Genomic DNA, 14,886 nt, shown 5'->3' with positions numbered 1-14,886 from the left:
CAAGAACCATTCAATTATGGTTAGCGTACAGTACGGTCCCTTCAACTCATATATCCCGACCGATTCGACAACTATTGGTTTATCGAGAGTTGTCAATGAATCGATACTATGTGTCATGTCGTGGTTGCATCGATGGTGTAATCTATGAAACCCCTTTCATAATTACCACCATACTCTGATCAGAGATTTCAATCCCACACATACATGAAAAACACATAGGATATCCATACCCGTAGGTAAGCGGTGAATCCCCGGCTACAATGCATCGACTCCTATATGTTTCGCCGTAACACCCAACCTTGCCACCTGATGACCCCATAAGAGTCGGTAAACAAGTCAAAGTGAAACGCTAGCACATAGAGTCTCAATGTTGTCCCGGGTCATAAGGACTAATGGTGTACAACCATAAACTAGGACTTTTCCACTCGATAAGTGAGAACCACTTGGAAAGTCTTTTATGGAGGGTTGTTCAGTGCACTCTACAAGGAGCACCTATCTGCATGCTCGGACATCACAATGTCCCCTACCAATGAAACATGGTACTCACATCGCAGATACTAGTCTCTAACTCGAGCGGCCTTTATCCTTCTTAGTGGCGGCTGAATCGACTAGGAACGGTTTAGAATATATAGTATTCCAAATATGAGTTTCATGATACTCATCATATGAGCATCTCATATTCTTTCTACTATTTGTATATTCAAGGCTTTATCTATGCAACTAGCATGGGTATACAGATAAAGATTTGCCTAAAATAATAAATTCAAATATTATTAAAATAAAGATCGTTTATACAAAGAGTTTCATCGTGAACAGTCGGCCAACACTTGGCTCGACGTGCACCTACTCTAACAATCTCCCACTTGTACTAGAGCCAACTACCCATATACTTCAGACCCATTGATTCGCGATGCTTGTCGAATAATGGTCCAGGTAAAGGCCTAATTAGTGGATCAACAACATAATCTGCGGAGCCGACTTTGTCAATAGACACTTCTCTTCTTTCCACAATCTCTCCGAGGATGTGGTACTTTCTCAATACTAGTTTGGATTTCTGATGAGACCTTGGCTCCTTTGCTTAAGCTAAAGCTCCCGTGTTGTCACACAACACCGGGATAGGAGCAACTCCATTAGGAATGACGCCCAACTCTTGGACGAAATTCCTTATCCAAACAGCCTCCCTTGCTGCATCCGATGCAGCAATGTATTCGGCCTCTGTGCTGGAATCCGCAGTATTGTCTTGCTTAGAACTCTTCCAAGAGACAGCAGCATCATTGAGCATGAATACAAACCTAGAGGTTGACTTCGAGTCATCGATATCGTTTTGGAAGCTAGAGTCGGTATAGCCTTCCAATTTTAGTTCTCCACCCCATAGACCAAGAACAATTTATTGGTCCTTCTCAACTACTTGAGGATGTCTTTCACAGCTTTCCAGTGTGAAAGACCAGGGTTCGATTGATATCTACTCACTACACTTAGTGCGAAAGCCACGTCAAGACGTGTAGATATCATCCCATACATGATGCTACCAATTGCCGAAGCATACGGAATGCGTGTCATCGCCACTATCTCTGCATCAGTCTTGGGAGACAGACTTGGATAGGGACACGCCATGACACATTGGTAGATGTCCTCTCATGGACTCATCCATCGAGAACCGCTTCACGATGGTATCAATGTATGTGGACTGGGTGAGATCAAGCGATCTTTTCGATCTATCTCAATAGATCTGTATTCCCAATACAAAAGATGCTTCACCCAAGTCCTTCATCGAGAACTTACTCGCTAACCATATCTTAGTTGATTGCAACATTCCTACATCATTCCCAATGAGTAGAATGTCATCAACACAAAGCACCAGGAATGTCACAACACTCCCACTGACCTTCTTATACATACACGGTTCCTCAAGATTCTTAGTAAATCAAACTATTTGATTGTACTGTCGAATTTGAGGTTCCAACTCCTAGATGCCTGCTTTAGATCATAAATAGATCTCTGAAGTTTGCATACCATATGCTAACTTCCGATAGATGTAAACCCTTCATGTTAAGACATGTAAATAACTTTCTTAAAATCCCCATTAAGAAAGTCCGTCTTGACATCTATCTGCCATATCTCATAGTCATACCATGCAGCTATGGCTAGCAAAATCCTTATGGACTTGAACATCGCGACCGGGGAAAAGGTTTCCTCAAAGTCAACTCCTTGTCTTTGAGTATATCCTTTTTGCCACCAATCGCGCTTTGAAGGTCAATACCTTCCCATCCGTCCCAAGTCCCTATGGGAGCAATTCCCTCAGGTGGATCTACAAGATCCTACACTTGGTTCGAATGCATGGAATTCAACTCAGATTCCGTTGCTTCAAGTCACTTGGATGAATCGGCATCAGATAACGCTTCCTTGAAGGTCCTTGGATCACATCCATGGTTAGGCTCATCATGGCCCTCTTCAAGAAGCTGACCATACCTTATAGGTGGTCTCGAGACTTTCTCGTATCTTCTAGGAGCTTGTATCTCCTCTCTTGGCTCTTCGGGTATGGGTTCTTCAATTGTGGGTGTCTCTCGAACCTCTTCGAGTTCTATCATCTCCCTTTTTCTATCCAATAGAAATTCCTTTTTCCAAAAAGGTCGCATTCCTAGAAACAAACACTTTTGTTTCTTGGGGATGATAGAAGTAGTATCCAATCGAATTCATTGGATATCCCACAAAGTAACATAAAATGGATCAACTATCCAATTTATCTCCCACTACCTGCTTCATAAGCAGGGCACCCCATATTCTAAGATAAGAATATTTGGGAGGCTTACCCATCCATATCTCATATGGTGTCTGCCTTTGAATGGACATTTAGTGGAATATCTTTTAATTTTAAGTTATAGAGATCGTTTTCAAGTTTACCAGTACCAATCAAACATTCATTCATGTAAATGTTGCAAACACCTTTTCAAAATAAACAAGAATATCTATTTTTATCAGCATAGAAATGGAAACAATGTTTTTAAACAAATTCGGTACAAACAAAACATCTCTTAAAATAACTTAAAATCACTGTTCAACAATAAGTAAACATCTCTTAAGGTCTTGGCAGCAACTCTTGCTCCATTGTCATTCCCAAGAAGGTCTCACCTTCTCTAATCCTCTAACTTCTTCCCATCTCCTGCAACACATTACAGAGATGTAATCCACATTAGGTATCCAATACCCAAGAAGTAGAGTTAATTGAAATGTTAACTTAAATTTAGAACATACCATTTCCAGAACTTTTCTGGGCCAGATATTCCTTGCAATTTCGTCTCCAATGTCCAGGCTTCTTGCAGTGATGACAAACATCACTAGTCTTGTCAGCCCTAACTGGTGTGGCTGCCACAACGGGATTCGGAGATTGCCTCAACAAGGGCACGTTCTTCTTGGGACGTTGGAAAGAACGCTTCTTTTCATTCCCATGTGGATCAATCTTCGTACCAGATGAAGAACCCACATAAAGAACCAACTTCTCTTTCTTGATGGTGGACTCAAACGTAACAAGCATATTCACCAACTCCTCAAGGGTCGGCTCTAGCTTGTTCATGTTGAAGTTCACCACAAAAGGATCAAATGAGCTAGGCAGCGATAAGAGCAACACGTCGGTTGGTCAACTCCGAAGGCAAGATTAGATCCATGCCAACGGGCTTGTCCACGAGCCCGATCACCTTTAGGCCATGCTCATGGACCGAGGCCCCATCTCGCATGCGCAAAGTGATCAGCTCCTTGACGGTAGCATGCCTTAGAGGTCGTGTTTGCTCACCAAAGAGCTCCTTGAGGTGCAAATGAATGTCAGCAGCACTCTTTGCACCCTCAAAACGCCTCTGCAGCTCATCATTCATAGAAGTCAGCATATAACACCTGGCTATCAAGTCATGGTCACACCATTCCTTGTAAGCCTGCAATTCCTCAGGATTGCAGTCAGTCGGAGCCTCAACAGGGGGCGACTCAGTCAGTGTATATGCTACCCTTTCCGAATTCAAGACGATTTTTAGGTTTCTTAGCCAAGTGAGGTAATTAGGTCCAGTTAATATGTTTTTGTCGAGTATTACGGATATTGGATTGCGCATCGAAGACATTGTCGATTTGTACTGAAAAGTATAAACAGATAAATGTTGATGACTATTTTAAATATTTAGTAAGATATGAAGTTTGGACTTTTACTTCATAAATATTTGCTCCCACTGTTTTGACATTTTCACTGCCCTCTAGTGAAAACGGGAAACACTTTCCTCAGAAGGTACGTAAGGTCCAATTAGCGAATTGTGATCCCGAATAATATCGGCCAATCACAATTCCTAAAAGGTAGTTTCCAGTTGCATCGCTATGCAACCCTCTACGTAAACTTTTGTCTCACGTTTGATTAGGACCCAATAATATGACGTCGTTCATCTTTACGTGTCAAGCCAAACCCATCGATATTGAACCTTAATGGACGGTCGCCATGAGTTCCCTCAATAATATGAGCCGAAATCATGGGAGTTCCACGTAGTTCACATCACTATGTCAATGGATGTCACAGCTTTCCGGTACCCAGGGCCCCCTCAATAATATGAGCCGAGCCCCGAGTACGGGTAGCGTTCATCATGCACCCATTGTCGATGGAAGACAATAAATGCACGGGATGCGAATGCAACTAAATTATTACATTAGCATCCAATATTACATGTCTTCGATCTTCATAATCACCAAGGCCACCATCTTCCAATCTTGATCTTCCACTATTCTAATATTTACAATTAAATATCAATGGCACATAGGGATACATCTCATGGGGTGGGAACGGGCCATAAGCCAAGCCCACTTTAGATTGATAATTATTACAATCATACAACACAAATATCCTAGCATACACCTAGCAAATTGGGCTTGGGCTTTTGATCATCCTTCATGCACAATATCACATATCATACACCATCAATTAATTATCACTATAATTAATTGATCCAATATTATATATCTTGATCCAATCACTAACCGCAACAATTATAAATTAAATTAACAAAGTATACAAACTCCTTTGTCTACTTTCAAATTAATTTATTTATAATCGAATTTCTTGTAAATCACAATTTACTATAAATAATTAAAGTCCTACTTCAATTATTTATTTTATGAGAAAATATGTGCAACAATTGTAAATTTAAACTTAAGGGCCCAAAAACCATTTTTCACCAAAAATATTTTGGCCCATTTAAATTTCATAAAATATGTTGACCATCTAATGGCCCAACAACACAAGGCCCATGACACTTGGGTTAACCAAAACACCTTTTGGTAACCCTAGCCGTCATCGCCGTCGCCGGAGCTCCGTCGCCGGATTCCGGCCAACTTACCAAAATATTTTTTTTTTATTTTAAAAACTGAATCTTTCGGGCAGCCCCTCGGGCTGCCCCCATGCTGCCCAAAATTCTCGGGCAGCCCCCTCGGACAGCCCGAAAATTATTTTTTTTTTTGTTGTTCAAAATTTTCGGCCTTGAGGTATATTGTGCAAAAATATTTCTCAAGCGGTTAGAAATCGATCTCAACATAATATTATGCAAATATTACACAAAAATCGTAACCTTAGCTCGGATACCACTTGAAAGCGGACCGGTTACGGTGGCCGGAAGACAGGAAATTATAACAAAGCTAGTACTTGTGTGGCCCTCAATGGTTTCATTGATACAACTAGCCGTGGTTCACATCACATCTCTATGTGATTCGGACTAAACATGTCCTTATTCGAGCATACCCCAAGTGCTCCATTCTTACTTATCAACTCCTTGATAGTAAGAACGTCAGAACTCAAGTCTGATAGTACCCAACCAATCACGTTAAACGCCTAGCAGCATCGCTTACGTGATTCCCTAGGTATCACATGATAGTGCCTGCAAGAACCATTCAATTATGGTTAGCGTACAGTACGGTCCCTTCAACTCATATATCCCGACCGATTCGACAACTATTGGTTTATCGAGAGTTGTCAATGAATCGATACTATGTGTCATGTTGTGGTTGCATCGATGGTGTAATCTATGAAACCCCTTTCATAATTACCACCATACTCTGATCAGAGATTTCAACCCACACATACATGAAAAACACATAGGATATCCATACCCGTAGGTAAGCGGTGAATCCCCGGCTACAATGCATCGACTCCTATATGTTTCGCCGTAACACCCAACCTTGCCACCTGATGACCCCATAAGAGTCGGTAAACAACTCAAAGTGAAACGCTAGCACATAGAGTCTCAATGTTGTCCTGGGTCATAAGGACTAATGGTGTACAACCATAAACTAGGACTTTTCCACTCGATAAGTGAGAACCACTTGGAAAGTCCTTTTATGGAGGGTTGTTCAGTGCACTCTACAAGGAGCACCTATCTGCATGCTCGGACATCACAATGTCCCCTACCAATGAAACATGGTACTCACATCGTAGATACTAGTCTCTAACTCGAGCGGCCTTTATCCTTCTTAGTGGCGGCTGAATCGACTAGGAACGGTTTAGAATATACAGTATTCCAAATATAAGTTTCATGATACTCATCATATGAGCATCTCATATTCTTTCTACTATTTGTATATTCAAGGGCTTTATCTATGCAACTAGCATGGGTATACAGATAAAGATTTGCCAAAATAATAAATTCAAATATTATTAAAATAAAGATTGTTTATACAAAGAGTTTCATCGTGAACAGTCGGCCAACACTTGGCTCGACGTGCACCTACTCTAACATAGGTTGCATGGCATGCCTAGGACTATTTTTTCTGGTCGCGATGTTAAATTCTTGAGTTAATTTAGGAAGACTTTATGGGCTAAACTTGGCACAAAATTGTTGTTTTCTACTACTTGTCATCCTCAAAGGGATGGACAAACTGAAGTTGTCAAAAGAACTTTGGGAACACTTTTGCGTGCTATTCTTAAAAAGAACTTGGATTGACATTTGTATTGACTTTATTTTGGGGTTGCCTAGGACTAAGAAGGGGGGGGATTCTATTTTTGTTGTTGAGGATAGATTCTCTAAGATGGCACATTTTATAGCTTGTCATAAAACCGATGATGCTTCAAACATTGCGGATTTGTTCTTTAGAGAAGTCGTTAGGTTGCATGGCATGCCTAGAACTTTTGTTTCTGGTCGCGATGTTAAATTCTTGAGTTACTTTTGGAAGACTTTATGGGCTAAACTTGGCACAAAATTGTTGTTTTCTACTACTTGTCATCCTCAAACGGATGGACAAACTGAAGTCGTCAATAGAACTTTGGGAACACTTTTGCGTGCTATTCTTAAAAAGAAATTGGATTGACATTTTTGTGGACTTTATTTTGGGGTTGCCTAGGACTAAGAAGGGGAGGGATTCTATTTTTGTTGTTGTGGATAGATTCTCTAAGATGGAACATTTTATAGCTTGTCATAAAACCGATGTCGTTTCAAACATTACGGATTTGTTCTTAGAGAAGTCGTTAGGTTGCATGGCATGTCTATGACTATTGTTTCTGATCGCGATGTTATATTCTTCAGTTACTTTCGGAAGACTTTATGGGCTAAACTTGGCACAAAATTGTTGTTTTCTACTACTTTTCATCCTCAAACGGATGGACAAACTGAAGTCGTCAATAGAACTTTGGGAACAGTTTTGCGTGCTATTCTTAAAAAGAACTTGGATTGACATTTCTATGGACTTTATTTTGGGGTTGCCTAGGACTAAGAATGGGAGTGATTCTATTTTTGTTGTTGTGGATAGATTCTCTAAGATGACACATTTTATAGCTTATCATAAAACCGATGATGCTTCAAACATTGCGGATTTGTTCTTTAGAGAAGTCGTTAGGTTGCATGGCATGCCTAGGAATTTTGTTCCTGGTCGCGATGTTTAATTCTTGAGTTACTTTTGGAAGATTCTATGGGCTAAACTTGGCACAAAATTGTTGTTTTCTACTACTTGTCATCCTCAAATGGATGGACAAACTGAAGTCGTCAATAAAACTTTGGGAACACTTTTTGCGTGCTATTCTTAAAAAGAACTTGGTTTGACATTTGTATGGACTTTATTTTGGGGTTGCCTAGGACTAAAAAGGGGAGGGATTCTATTTTTGTTGTTGTGGATAGATTCTCTAATATGGCACATTTTATAGCTTGTCATAAAACCGATGATGCTTCAAACATTGCGGATTTGTTCTTTAGAGAAGTCGTTAGGTTGCATGGCATGCCTAGCACTATTGTTTCTGGTCGCGATGTTAAATTCTTGAGTTACTTTCGATATACTTTATGGGCTAAACTTGGCACAAAATTGTTGTTTTCTACTACTTGTCATCCTCAAACGGATGGACAAACTGAAGTTGTCAATAGAACTTTGGGAACACTTTTGCGTGCTATTCTTAAAAAGAACTTGGATTGACATTTCTATGGACTTTATTTTGGGGTTGCCTAGGACTAAGAAGGGGAGGGATTCTATTTTTGTTGTTGTGGATAGATTCTCTAAGATGGCATATTTTATAGCTTGTCATAAAACCGATGTTGCTTCAACCATGGCGGATTTGTTCTTTACAGCAGTCGTTAGGTTGCATGGCATGCCTATGACTATTGTTTCTGATCGTGATGTTATATTCTTTAGTTACTTTTGGAATACTTTATGGGCTAAACTTGGCACAAAATTGTTGTTTTCTACTACTTGTCATTCTCAAACGGATGAACAAACTGAAGTCGTCAATAAAACATTGGGAACAGTTTTGCGTGCTATTCTTAAAAAGAACTTGGATTGACATTTCTATGGACTTTAATTTGGGGTTGCCTAGGACTAAGAAGGGGAGGGATTCTGATGTGAATCTAGCCAGCCACTATGCATTCCAAGAACCAATCCCGAGAGGACGCTTGAAGATATTGAATATTGCCCTTCATCCAACCAATGAAAGCTTGGAAACAAGGCTCGAAGGGTTCGGGTTGCATCACAATCAAGTAGAGGATGACCGAGGCTACACGGACGTGTACACGGACCTGTACACGGGGTCCGTGTCAATCACAATGGAGAATGAAGAAAGCCGAGTGTACACGGACCCTGACCCGGGGGCCTACACGGGGTCCGTGTCCTTTACGAATTGGAGAGAATATTTTTCTTAAATTAGAGTTTTAATTATTTTGGTTAGAGTTTTAATTATTTTGGCAAGTAGATTTTATATCTTTAAATGTGCAATCTTTAATATTTAGGGTTTTGTTACCTATATATAAGCTAGAATACCATGTAAACTTTTAACTTTTGTTCATTATTGATTTGATATCAAATTGCGAGATTTTTCTCTAAACTTTTCAAAGCTTTAGCTTTGTTAAATCAAATCAAACTTATCAAAGTTTATAGTTTAGAGGTGAATAACACAACAATACTTGATTCAAAAGATCGGGAAAACATACGAATCTTATTATCGTAATTGAATAGAGGGTGCGATTTATTTTTAATCGTGTTTGCTATTTATTCGTGTTAAGATTCATATCATTTGGTATCAGAGGTCAAGGTTTTTGATTCAAGTAAGCGTATCCATTGAATTATTCGTAGGATTTTCAATACCGATTTTCGTGTAGCGATTTCTACGGATTTGTTGCAAAAAAAAAAATTCGCGTTACTGTTCATCGCCGACACTATTCATTGTCGGGTTACTATTCATTTCCGGAAATTCTGTTCACGGAGCCTAAATACTGTTCACGTTTTTTCCGAAATTTTCGGAAATACTGTTCACGAATTTTTTTTGGAAATTTTCGGAATTACTGTTCATGTCGGATTCATTGTTCATCTTCCGGAGTACTGTTCAAGTCGGAGTACTGTTCATTTCGCGGGTACTGTTCTAATCGGAATCACTATTCATATACGATTTCAGTGTTCATTGCCGGAGTTACTGTTTATTAGCCGGATTTACTGTAGCGTACTGTTCACCCGAAAAAAAAATTTTATTTATTTATTTTTAAAACAAAAAGAGGTGCAATATGCTTGATAGTCAATTTCAGTCATTGTTGGTAGAATTTGAGAAAAGAATGGAGGAAGAATTTAAGCCTTTACATGAAAGGTTGGATAGGCTTGAGGGTAGTACTAATGAGAAGAGACGAGGTAATAGATTTGGTGGGGATAGAGCATTGCATTTGGATCGTGATGATAGGAGGTGCAAATCGAGTGGTAGGCAGGGAATTGACTCGTGGAAGGAGTTATTGACATCCGCACGAAGGTCGAGCGAAGAGAAGAAGGTCATGACTAGACCAAAGTTGGTTTTGAAGCATGGGTATCAAGGTATATCTAAAATTTCAAAGGCTAGTACTTATGATATTCAATGTATTTGGTGTCTAGAGTTTGGACATGATATTAGCCAATGTCCAATTGAGGATGTGAAGGTAGTGGATTCCACTTCCAACCTTGAAGCCAAACTTGTGGATAATTTGAATGTTGATATTGTGTCTCATGCGAGTATTGAGTGTTGTGCTGTTGGGGTGAGTTGTTAGATGATATGCAAGTTGTTTCTTTTGCTCAACTGTCTACGAATGTAATTTGTATTGATGAATCAATTTGTTATGAGTTGAGAGAAAAAGAGAATGAGATGGTCGAAAAAAAGAGTGATATAAAGAGTAAGATGATCATCGATGAAAATAAAGAGTTGTGTGAAAAAGAGGCCAAACAGACAGAAAAAGAAATTATATATACGACCCAAAAGAGTGAGGATGAGCGATTCCTTATTTTGAATAAACCACTTCATGTACATCTGTGCAAGGTTGGTTTATTTTATTTTAATGAAATAGCCGGTTCGATCCCGAGCATTGTTAAACTCTACTTGCAGGATTGTGGAAAAGGAATGAAATGTATTGATCATCCTAGCTATCAAGAAAGACAAGATTTGAGGACAAATATTTTTAAAGAAAGGGAGTATGATGTGAATCTAGCCAGCCACTATGCATTCCAAGAACCAATCCCGAGAGGACGCTTGAAGATATTGAATATTGCCCTTCATCCAACCAATGAAAGCTTGGAAACAAGGCTCGAAGGGTTCGGGTTGCATCACAATCAAGTAGAGGATGACCGAGGCTACACGGACGTGTACACAGACCTGTACACGGGGTCCTTGTCAATCACAATGGAGAATGAAGAAAGCCGAGTGTACACGGACCCTGACCCGGGGGCCTACACGGGGTCCGTGTCCTTTACGAATTGGAGAGAATATTTTTCTTAAATTAGAGTTTTAATTATTTTGGTTAGAGTTTTAATTATTTTGGCAAGTAGATTTTATATCTTTAAATGTGCAATCTTTTATATTTAGGGTTTTGTTACCTATATATAAGCTAGAATACCATGTAAACTTTTAACTTTTGTTCATTATTGATTTGATATCAAATTGCGAGATTTTTCTCTCAACTTTTCAAGGCTTTAGCTTTGTTAAATCAAATCAAACTTATCAAAGTTTATAACTTTGTGGCGTTTGTCGATCGTTCTTGTGCGGATTGTCGTAGGCATCGTTCTTCGAAGGTTCGTTCTAATTTTCGATTGTTATTCCGTGTTTATTTTTTGCTAAACTTTCGTAGTTTAGAGGTGAATAACACAACGATACTTGATTCAAAAGATCGGGAAAACATACGAATCTTATTATCGTAATTGAATAGAGGGTGCGATTTATTTTTAATCGTGTTTGCTATTTATTCGTGTTAAGATTCATATCAGATTCTATTTTTGTTGTGTGGATAGATTTTCTAAGATGGCACATTTTATAGCTTGTCATAAAACCGATGATGCTTCAAACATTGCGGATTTGTTCCTTAGAGAAGTCGCTAGGTTGCATGGCATGCTTAGGACTATTGTTTCTGGTCGCGATGTTAAATTCTTGAGTTACTTTGGAAGACTTTATGGGCTAAACTTGGCACAAAATTGTTGTTTTCTACTACTTGTCATCCTCAAACGGATGGACAAACTGAAGTTGTCAATAGAACTTTGGGAACACTTTTGTAAGGCTCGAGATTATTAGTTCTCATTGACATAATACTCGGAATATATGAGTATGCATATATATATAATGAGGAGTGTTAATTGAGATGAGAATAGGAAATACGTGGACAAGAGGAGAAAATCTTCAAATTAGGACAGAACAGTTGGCGCATAAGCGCGAAGATAAGTGGCGCATATGCACGACAATTCCAGTTGCATCGGCGCCTATGCGCGGAAAGAAGGGGCGCATATGCGCGACACCTACAGTAGATTCGGCGCATATGCGCGGAAAGAAGCGGCGCATATGCGCGACACCTCCAGTAGCAATGGCGCATATGCGCGAGATAAGTGGCGCATATGCGCGAGGTGATAAATTCTGCATTGCCGAGAACAGTAGTTCTCGCGCATATGCGCGGGTGATGTCGCGCATATGCGCGAGACGTGTATGTCAAAGGATGAGCAATGTGTTGGTAACCATGCAAGATATATATATAAGTTTGCTTCGATTATTTCTTTATTTCAGAGGATTCGACACTTTCAGAGAAAGGAAAATACATGTTCTTAGGTTCTTTAAATTATGGTTTTACAAGATTTAGATACCCAAACTTTAATCCGATTGCGGTTTTAAGCTCCTCTCACTCAAAGCTACAAGGTGATGTAAGTATTGTTCCCTTTCAACATGAATTGAGATACTGGTGTTGGGAAAACTTGGATATGCTTGTAGATATATGTTCTTATGATTATAAGCATCATATATTCGGAACGGGATCGAGAACGGATATGTTACGTGATTGTTATGATTTTTTCAGCATGTGTAGTATTGAGTTATGCTGATTTTTGAGAGTATGATGTTCCATGAGGTTGATTATATATTGTGGAAAGTAGATATTAATGTATGTTAAGAATTGGATTGATCGGTATCGAGAAACTACGTCGTTATGCCGTCAAATTGTGGTTAGATGTACTAGTGCGTTGTAGAAGTGTTGAATTGGGTTAAGAATTAATAGAAGGTATATTGATCATTGCCATTTCAGATTCATTGTGCCTCACTTCGACACCGAGACCTCGACATTGATACAAGTTTAACAACGCAAGGTATAATGCATGTTTTTGTTTGGGGAGATACAACTCAAATGAGATCACATTTGAGTTTCCCAACCAAAATCACATACTAGATTTATTGTTTATCTTGAATTATGATTGTGATTTGTTTATAGACTTGTATTCAAATCTTTTGAGATGATTATGCATTGTTTACAGATTGTTGTGCATTGCATTTAAGATAGGGAGTCTTGACAGATCCGTCTAACTTCTAGATGTTCGGTGATATCACAGCTTAGGGGAAGATCATTCTCCTATTGTAGATGTGGATACAGATCAGGCCGAAGTCTAGGAATAAGACATACCGTCACCCCGAATGGGAGGGTAGGTGATAGATCGTCTTATTCACACCGGGATCCCTAGAGTTCTAGTCGAGTCGAGTCCAGACATGGTTTGATTCGCATTGCATTGCATGTTTATATGGATGACATTCATTATAGCATGTTTCATATTTTAGTTTGATATATGTAAGGCCCGAGATGTTATTACAGTAATTTGAGATTAATCTGAAATGATTATAGACAGAACGGATTAGCTGGAGAAAAGTAATGCCAAGATTTTAAGTTGATAAAATGAGATTGTGTAAGAGGGCATGCGAAGCGAGACCGCACCTGCAGTTGAAGAAGGACCGCACCCGCGGTCGATATTAATGAAATTGTGAAGAGGAGGCCGAAGCCTCACCGCACCCGCGGTGTTAACAGGGACCGCCCCCGCGGTGCAGTACCGCACCCGCGGTCTTGACATGTACCGCACCCGCGGTCATGCAATTTCAGAAAAGATAAGATTGTCGAACCATGAGCGCACCCGCGGTCTTACACCTACCGCACCCGCGGTGCGACGTGTTGTGAAAAAATGAGGACACCTCATGACATGCATGCACTGATATATATAGATGATAATTCCTTCGAAAATCATTCAGCAGAAATTGAAAAGGGTCTGAAGAAGAAAGGAGAAAATCCTTACGCCTTTTTCGAGAAATCCGTCCGTCTGATTTTGAATCCGACTTCGATATCGAGTTCCTAGCGACGTAGGCTACAACTGGACGTAAGTTTTACTACGTTTTGACATGCTTTGAAATTATGATATTGTCAGAATTGAATGGAACTCATATATGTTGTGCTTGACATAGTAGACATCATAGAATCGAAGTCAGATTAAGAAACGGACTGATTATGGAATTGTTATGATTTTCGGAGTAGTTTTGGACTCGAGTTGATATCAGAATTGAGTTGTTATTGAGTAGGAGATATTAGAATTAATATCTGATTGATATGGTATGGTTGGGTATATGGATATTATACCGTTATACCATCGATATTGAAGTAAGTTAAGTATTGAGCAGAACAGATTTGATTCGAGTGGTGTATTGATATTATACTCCTCGATATTGTTCTTGTCAGATCGATAGTGACAGGTTTTGAGTTCGAGACTTCGACAGAGCCAGAATATCAGAAAGAAAGGTATAAATTAATGTTGAGTTGGGATTGCACAACTCGAGTGAGGTTTGACTCGAGTTTCCCTAAATCACATACTTTTACTTATTGCATTGATATTTGAAATTAATCAGACTTATGATTATAGTATATTGATTTATAGCTACTGTGTGATAAGATTGACATTTGTAGCCTATTGATTTATAGCTACTTCATGTAATGACTGCTGATTCGCTAGTCATTGACTGATTTGCTTAGATAGTGACTGTATGTATTGATTACTGAGTCGTTGAGTCAGAGGCTGATTCGCCTAGTCACCGGCTGATTCGTCGGGTTATTGACTGATTCGTCTTATTATAGGCTGATTCGCCTAGTCACCGGCTGATTCGTC

Source organism: Primulina eburnea, unplaced genomic scaffold (assembly GCF_022965805.1).
Source record: "Primulina eburnea isolate SZY01 unplaced genomic scaffold, ASM2296580v1 ctg446, whole genome shotgun sequence".
NCBI lineage: Eukaryota > Viridiplantae > Streptophyta > Magnoliopsida > Lamiales > Gesneriaceae > Primulina > Primulina eburnea.
The sequence above is the reverse complement of the archived record's forward strand: the minus strand, read 5'-3'. Positions refer to the sequence as shown.